Raw genomic sequence first — 9,084 nt, 5'->3', positions numbered from 1 at the left:
ATCCTGAGGGGCCTCAGTTTTAGCAAAATGAGTGACCGGAGGATAAGGTTGAACTTGTTCCAAAACTGACTTATTGGATACCAGTTTTGCATAGGCATTGCCTTCTATCATTTCCTATTCAGGTGCCTCAGTGTCCATGATGTCTTCATCAATTTGTATGGTGTTAGCAGGGTCTTGGTCGGTGACATCAAGATCTTGCTTGGTGACGTCAACAATTTCAACTGTAGCTTGCTCACCAGCATCCTTGATTCTAAAGATTTCTTGCCACTTTTGTTTTGCCTCATTTTCTACTTCAATATACAAACCATTCATCAGTTTTAAGGCTCTTTGCTTGACGAGGAACTTTGTGTTGTATGTTGTCAGATGTTCTTTTATTTCAACTACCGACATGTCTGGAAAGAGATGTACCAGACTTCTTTCTCTAATCTGTTTCTCCAAGTCCATTGCATATTTCCACCTGTTATCAATATGCAAATATAATTTATTTGGAAGTGACTTAGATAATTCCAATGGAGCCAATTGGAATTTCAATAATGTGCAGATAACAACTTCTTCTATTTGTCTCTTTTCATCGTCAGATCTGGATTCATATTTTACATATCTGAATGATCCAAATCTACCATATTCTTTTAGATTAGTACAAAAATTTTCAACACTATGCACATTTTCCTTCTTTCTCTTAACAATCTGAAATTTGTTAGCATCTTCAGATTCGGTGTCACTAGACTCTTTTACCAAAATGAGCCTCCGAGTAGATTTCTTATAGGTCTTTGTTACCTTAGGAACAGCAACAGTCTTAGGTTTCTTACTTGGTGACACTGCAAATGCTCTTGTGTTTGGGCGCTTTACTAAGGGAGTCAATGATGCCTTTGATGTGTCTTGTTTCTTTCTCTTCAGAACTTTCCCTTTAGGCTACTTAGTGCTTAGTGTAATAGCAACCTCTTGGGCTTCTGATTCCTCCTCGATGATTACTAGTGTACCCTTGACAAGTGTGGAGGAAGAACCTTCTCCAAATTTCTCTGATAGTGCCTTGATCATCTTTGTTGTTTTTCTTGTAGCTTTTGGTATTACAATGCTCATCTTTACTTTCTCTTTCACTTCTTCATATGTTCCATACCTCAGCTCGGTACCATGCCTGGGTAGTGTAAGAAATGCATCTATCTGCTATTGTGTGATGTCAAAGTCAACCTCATAACCCATAGGTGGCAAAGATTGAGTTCTTGGTTCCACAACATTCACATAATAGTAATCAGTGTCTACTTCAAAACATATGTCATCTTTGTATTTTTCCACTAGCTGGGGTGGAATTCTATACCTATTATGCATCTTCTCTTGAAACTTGCTGAAATAATCATCCATAATATCATTGAAGTTGTCACCTAGACATTTGATAAAGTCATTGATTTGATGGGTGACTGGTTGGTGTAGCTCCCAAACTACTTTATTGAATGATGCAAAGAATTTTTCAAAATAGAAAAACATACATAATAACAATGATCCAAACTTTAGTGTATTAGCCGAGTTGTTTTTCTTCAGCTTCTTGATGGTGTTTAGATTCTCAAATAGGTTTTTCAGCAATACTTCACAAAGATCAATTTTCATTCCCTTTTTCACAAATTTGTATGCTAAGTCGACTGCTACACAGGGTGCACTGTTTTCCCTTGCCGATTGGAAGAAACAATAACCTATTACTCTAATAGAAAACTTTAGTTCTGCATCAGTTACATTATTCAATTTCAATCCTCTACAATCGGATTCCACTCTGGTTAAGGTGATCAATTCCTTTTGTGATATCATCTTCTGAGCTCAAACATGATCATAAATAGGGTAACCGGTGATCAGATGAATTATTTCCTTGGTGATTTTGAATGGTTGCTCCTCTAACCACATGAAATCATCGTGAACTCTGCTCAGAACAAACTTGACCCACCGGGGTTTGAAGACACGGGGATAGGTTAGGGCTTTAGTCAATCCCTTGATCTTAATGTGCTCATACTTGCTATCCAATTTCCCATCGGTGCACAATTCATCATAGGTGTCTTTGATTTCAACATGACCTAGTTCTTCAACTCAACATTTGGTGAAGAATCTGACATCCTCAACTAGTAAAACTCTATCCGGGATGAGTAAAATTGCAGTTTTGTCATCCAATTCTGATGCTACTTTGGGAGTTAGAGAGTATTTTAGTGAGGTTTTTTCAACATTCTTAACAACAACGGGTTCTTGGATCTTCGGTGCCATTGTAGATTTCAGATAGAATTTATCAAAAAAAATCCTTAGGGTTTGAAAACTTTCAAATGACAGACACTTTTCCTCTTAACAAATATGAAACAGAAATCTTCAACAGATATGATCGGTAAACTATCTTAACAATGCGTTGAGATTGATGTAAATACCTTGAATTCGCTTGGGAGGAGGTGTGATCGCCTTTGATTCACTTTTCTCTACTCTCTTGAGAACTTGGTTAGTGAAAAATGACCGCGTAAATGATTTAAGTACACAATATACCTTATCGGGCTCTGTGCAGGTTAGGTCAAAACATTAAATGCACTCAGTTTCAATAAAACAATTTACTCTCCTTTTTCCACTTTAACCAAGTAGCCAGATTTCCTTCATTTACCAACTAGACAGGCTTCCTGTAGTTACTGACTTGACAGTTTTCCTGTATAGTGCTTTCAAAAGACTTTGATAGAACTTCAAACTTACTAATACATCTTAGTTATGTAGATTTTGAATTAAGTACATAATAAAGTAGGAACTGTTAAGATTTAATCTTTTAAGAGAATGCAGTCCCTTCATACCTTTACCGATTAATTTGGAATAGGTGCACCTAACTCGGTAGGTAAGTTGCTTTCTTCATTTGACACAATTTCCTTCTTTTTCCAAATCATTTGTAATTTGCCTTTTATTTCTTGAATGTCTCCTCTAGGTTGATCTCTGCAATCTCCAGCCAAGTGTCCAACTTTGTGACAATGAAAACATGCCATACCAGGATTTCTCCATGATCTTCGATTGTTCATTCCAAACCTTATAAAGTAGTTGGCACTTATATGTCCATTTCTTCCACAACATTCACACCATATCCTTGTATTGTAATCCCATGGTACTGCAGCAAATGGTTGGTTAAGTTCTCTGTGAGTTCGGTAGCTTCCAGTATTTGCTCGGTGTGCAGACCACATATAGTTCTTTTGCTTAAACCAACACTTCTCGGTACTGTGTCCATATCTATTGCAGTTTTTACAAAACCCTTTGAATTTTGCCTTCTTATAATTGCTAGCAGACTTTGTCCTACACTGGTTAAATGTATGACCATATTTATTGCGATTGTAACAATAACCATTGGATTTAGTGACATTCGGTTTCTTACCTTTTCTGATTTGGCACATGTTGGCAGTATGACCTTGATTTCCACAGTAGTTGCAAATAGGCTTATTTCTTTTGATGTTCTTCTTGTTTCTAGCTTGCTTTGATGATTCTCCTCTCTTGGTAGTATGAATTCCCTTCTCGGTAGAGTCTTTTCCTTTGTAACCAAGTCCTGCATCTTTGTTGGGTCTTCTTGTATTGAGTTGCTCATCCACATCTTTGATGCTTCATAATTCTTCTGTAGTGTTTCTTTGGATTTCTTTTCTATTTCAAGTTCATTGGTCAACCTTGATACTTCAAGTCTCAATGCTTGATTCTCATCATCTTTCAGATTTGCTTCATGATGTGCATAACCTAGTTGATCTGACAGATTTTGTTGAATCCCAGTCAATCTTATGATTTCATCATTATTTTCAGATACCAATGCTTCAAGTTGTTATTTCTCTCTTTCTAGATCTCTTACTTTATCTTTGGTTGTCCTCAATGCATCAAGATTTTTGGTCATCTGTGTGCTGAATTGTTCATGTTCTCTTTTCATTGCTTTTAGTTGATCAGTCAATGCTTTGTTCTTTTCTTTCATCACTTCAATCATTTCTTTAGTCTCTTCAGACATACTGTTCTCAGATGATGTCTCAATTTGTTCCACTAACTCTTGAGAGTCCTGCAAATCATCAGATAATCTTCTTCTCACTTTTAATGATTTTTGCATTTGTCTTTGCATGTCTACAATCACTTGATTAGCATGATCCAACTCTTCTTGCTGATATACAATTCTCCGAGATTGTTTATAGCCTTCCATTGATAAGATCTTTATCTTTAGGCAGTTAAACACTTTTCCAAGATTGAGGCTCTGATACCAATTGTTAGGCCCAATATGGAAAGCTAATGTACTGAGAGGGGAGGGGTGAATCAGTACTTCAAAACTTTTCTTCACCAATAACTTTACTGTTAAGCATAAACTGAATAGTACAGTAACATAATATAATGCTAAAACAAATAGATAACAATCATACATGATTCACTCCATAACTCATATATTTTGGTTACGCAGAAACTCTTGGTTAGAGAGAAAAACTGTGGTGGGGATGGCACCCACAACTTCACTACTACAATAATAAAGGTTGCTTAGTTAGAGCTACATGTTTAGCTATTTCTGATAGCTTACCCTGTTAGGAGTATCAAGATCTGTTAGATCTACCTTGCTAAAGGATTTTACAACACTTAAACTAAATGTTGCACCTGGTTAGAGGCTTTACAATTTATAGACTTTGTTAGAATCTTTTACCCTATTAAAGGTTTCTCTTACAACTTCAAAATATTACAATAAATGATTACAAATATCTGCAACTTTACATCTGGAATGTTATAGTAGATTCTATGTGCTCAAAATAAGATTACCTTGTTTATAGCATACCTTGGTAATCCATATATTAACCTGGTAAACCCTTCTATTTACTCTGTTCCTTGACTATTCTCTAAAATCCTTCTCGGTGACCTCTGTGTCTCTATAACAGTCATAACACTTCATGCTTTCTTATGTATCACACATGTCTTACTTCATACACCTCTGTGTCTCTCACTCTGTCTCTACATGTATTTTTCTGATCTCAATCCATGTTGTATAAATAGATCTCTTATGTCGGTGATCTAATTCATTGCTTTGATCTTACAAACATGATTTATCGAATGAATAACCATGCAAAATATTTCATTGGTTAGATGACCTCAAAATCATACACAATCTTTAAGTGCAATTTCCAATGTGATAACGGTTACTTGTTCCTCGATCTTTGTAACACATTTCCCATATATGTCCAGGTTCAGTGAGTTTGGTAACATGTTTCACTCAGTGTTTGTTCACTCAGTATATCATTCTTGCTGCTCAGTAGACATAGAGTGTTACTCGGTAGAGTGTTCGGTGTATACTATGCTCTGAGACTACTTTCTTCTATAACCGACTTCACTGTGCTTACCGACTGAAAGATTCAATAGAAGTAACTGACTAGAATATATAGAATAACTTTGAACATAAGACTAATGAAAATCTTAGTAAGTAGTAAGATTTGTGAGTTAGGAGGAAGATAAGATTTGACAAGCTTACAAATTATTTGATAGCACCAAACTATGTTTCAATACTGGGACTCTGAACCACATTATGCCTCAATTCTCGAATGGTATTGGTGCCTTATAATTTGGGATTTTGGTTGTTTTAAGAAAAATTCAATATTTCAAATATTTGGTTTTTTATTTCACAATGTTCTTTTCTAATCTATTTTATGCCAGGTTTGGTAAGTATTAGGATAGGTTACTAACATGGTTTGTGCAGGAATAAAGAAAATAACATAAAAATTTAAATCAAGACCTACAATGATTCTAAGGTAGGAAGATGATTCCACGGAAACCCCAAAAATGAACACAATAGAGAATTTGGAGATATCACAAAGATGTGATAATAAAGGATACCAAATAATTAATATAACAAAAGAAACCCAAGAAGACATGGGAATACTTGAAGAATTTATAATTATCTACAAATTTATAGGCCCAACATTTAATAGAATAAATATTGGAATCTATTGGCATTCTACACTCTTATGAGAATAGTTGATGTTGTCATTGATGGAAACCAACTAACAACTCACTGGCAATTGGTTTCTACATGCCTGACATCACAAACTTCAAACACCAGCACCGACAGGCACTTACACCGACATTCAGATTACATCAGCAACAAAGCATACCGACACTCCAGTCGACATGGGATGAACTTTTGTTTATTGTAATATAATTATCTTTTGTAAGCTGACATGGTATATTGTAAAAGACTTATATATGTATGAGATCTTATAGGTCATTTTGAGAGTAGAGGAGATAATATATATGGTAGAAAATAATTGTTTACTGGCAGTGAAGGTTTTTGGATAAGGCATCTATCTAAGATTAAACCGGTACTGAACCTGGCATTAGAGATGATGTTTTGAGCACTACATTGTATTGGATTTAATAATCCATTTTGTAGTCAGTGTGACTCTTCTTAGAGCAGTGAGCTCTAGGCTATTGGCCTGCCTGCATGTGCAGGCCCCTTATTGTAAGTAGTGTTTATTCATTGGCTAGTGAGTAAATATTGTGGGTCACAAATCCCACCTAGGTTTTTCCCACACCGGGTTTCCTTGTTAAATATCTTGTTTCATGGTGTGTTTCTATGTTGTCTCTATTATTTCTATTTACTACAATAATTCTTATTTACCAGTACATTGTTCTAGGTTGCAAAGTTATAAATAAGTTTAAATATTTTGTTAATCGGTTAGACACTGATTCATCCCCCCCCCCCTCTCAGTGTCTTTGGGACTCTCATTGAATCTAACAATTGGTATCAAAGTATGGTCCTCTATTTGCAAAAGCCTATCAGCTTGAGGGAGATTATGACACCAGTACAGATAGAGAACTTAAGAAAACAATTGGAAGGAGGTCTTGAAGATTTTGATGCAGAAAAATTGAAGAATATCAAACTTGAAGATGATCTGAGGACTACTGAGGAATTCATTAAAGGACTTCAAGAAAATATGGTTATAGCACAAAATAAGAGAAAGGAACTTCATGAGAAGATGCAGAATGATGATGATGAAAAGGAAACTCTTAGATATATTACAAATAAGCTGAGACAAGAAAACAATAATATGAAAAATGAAATGTAAGATATGATTATGAGGTTATGTAAGGATATTGAAGACAGGAAGAAGAATGAAGAAGACTTGACTAGGAGACTTAATGATGCTGGAAATGAAAATCTAAGACTTGGTCATGAAAATGATATGTTAAAGATAGATCTGATTCACATGCAACATGATAAAGATGAGCTTGTGAGACAAGCTAGAATTCTAGAAAATGAGTTGGTTACTGCAAATAAACACAGACAAATTCAAGAAAAGTTCAGAAGAACTTGATGACATGCTTAAAAGACAGAAACCCGATGGAGATACAAATGGACTTGGATTTGAACATGGAGAAAGTTCTGGTACTACAAATAATCAAGATCAGAACAAAATGGTAAGACAACCTAATGCTTATAAATTTAATGGGAAATGTTTCAATTGCAATAAATATGGTCTTAGAGAAAATCAGTGTAGATTTAGAAATAATCAGAATACAAACTCACCCACTGGTCAATGTTCCAAATGCAACAAATTTGGTCATAATTCAGAAAATTGCAGAATGAATGTGAAATGCTATGTTTGTGGAAGATTTGGGCATTTATCTAATAAATGTAGATCACAAAATGGTCAAGGATATGGAAAGGCTATTCAGAGGAATAATGTAACTTGTTATGCATGCAACAAGATTGGACATATTGCAAAATTCTATAGAAGCAAGAATACACCGACGAACAACAAAGGATCTAGTTTGAAGGGGAAAGAAAAGGTAGATGAAGTAAAGCAAGAATTTTTAAAACAATGGATTAAGAAGAGTGATCAAAGAACTGATGAAACTATCTCTGCACCGGTAGAATAGAGTAATCCTCCACTGGGATGAGATTCTTCATTTAACTAAGGAATAATCCTTAGGGGGTTTTGTAGCAAGTTGAAAATCATGCATTCTACCCTCGGTTGATGGTGAGAAGATACATTTCTTCTTTACTAGAAGATGTGTTAAGTTTTCACTTAACCAACGAGAACTTAATGGGGTTTTAAAGAACCTTTTTGGCTATAAAGAACTGGAAAACCCTCATTTCAAACTCACCAAGCATTCAAACAATTAGAGAGTGCGAAACTGAGCAAGGGCATTCTAAGGCGAAGCTACGAAGTGATTTTTAGGCATTCAAAATTTTGGTTAAGAGGTATTTATCTTTTGAAATGGAAACCTCATCTTTTGTTCGTGAGTTTATTGAAAACCTATCATTGTGGAAAATGTCAAATGCCCTAGACCCGTGTTTAAGATTATCCTCAAGATTGCAAAATAGGATGATTCTGTCATAGCTTTTTCAAAAATTCTAAAGGGTGTAGCATTTGCAAAAGACCCTAGAACCTACATACATTGCAACATACAAAACCTAGGGACTGAGGATTTGAATAAAATATTTAATGAGTTTATTACCGATGGAAATGGTGTGATTAAACATGAACATAAGATTGTGGAAGACTTAGGTTTTGTAGAGATTCTAAACATTCCCGAATTTCCAAAGGGAGTTGTAAGACTTGTATTGAGCAGAGTCCATGGAGAGTTCATGTGGTTAGAGTCAGTTTACAAGATAACCAAGGAAGCAATTAAGGCAGTTACTGGTTTACCTTCAACTAGTAGTAGGCCTGATAAAACAAAGAAAATACCTAACAAGGGAGTTATGGAGTTAACTGGAGCCACATCTAATAACATATCACTTAGAGTAAATGATGTTAAGGATATAAATGTGAGATATGTGAGTATGGTACTAGGATACAAGGCAACTCATGCAAATAGACTAGATTATATTTCTAGCCTTTGTATTCACTATGCATATGAGATGGTGAACAATAATGCTAAGATTGATGTGTGTGAATGGCTTAAAGATGAACTAATTGATAACTTAAGAAAGATTAAGGGAGACAAGAAAGGTAATTTCTATTCTGGAAACCTACTAGTATGCCTGATGCTATACTTTACCAAAGGGATACCCGACATAGGTCACAAGGATTTTGGTTATGACATTCTAGTAGGAAAACAGATACTGGAAGCTTTCACTGGTATGGG

This window comes from Cryptomeria japonica, chromosome 5 (assembly GCF_030272615.1).
Source record: "Cryptomeria japonica chromosome 5, Sugi_1.0, whole genome shotgun sequence".
Classification (NCBI taxonomy): Eukaryota; Viridiplantae; Streptophyta; class Pinopsida; order Cupressales; family Cupressaceae; genus Cryptomeria; species Cryptomeria japonica.
This window is presented reverse-complemented; position numbering follows the sequence as displayed.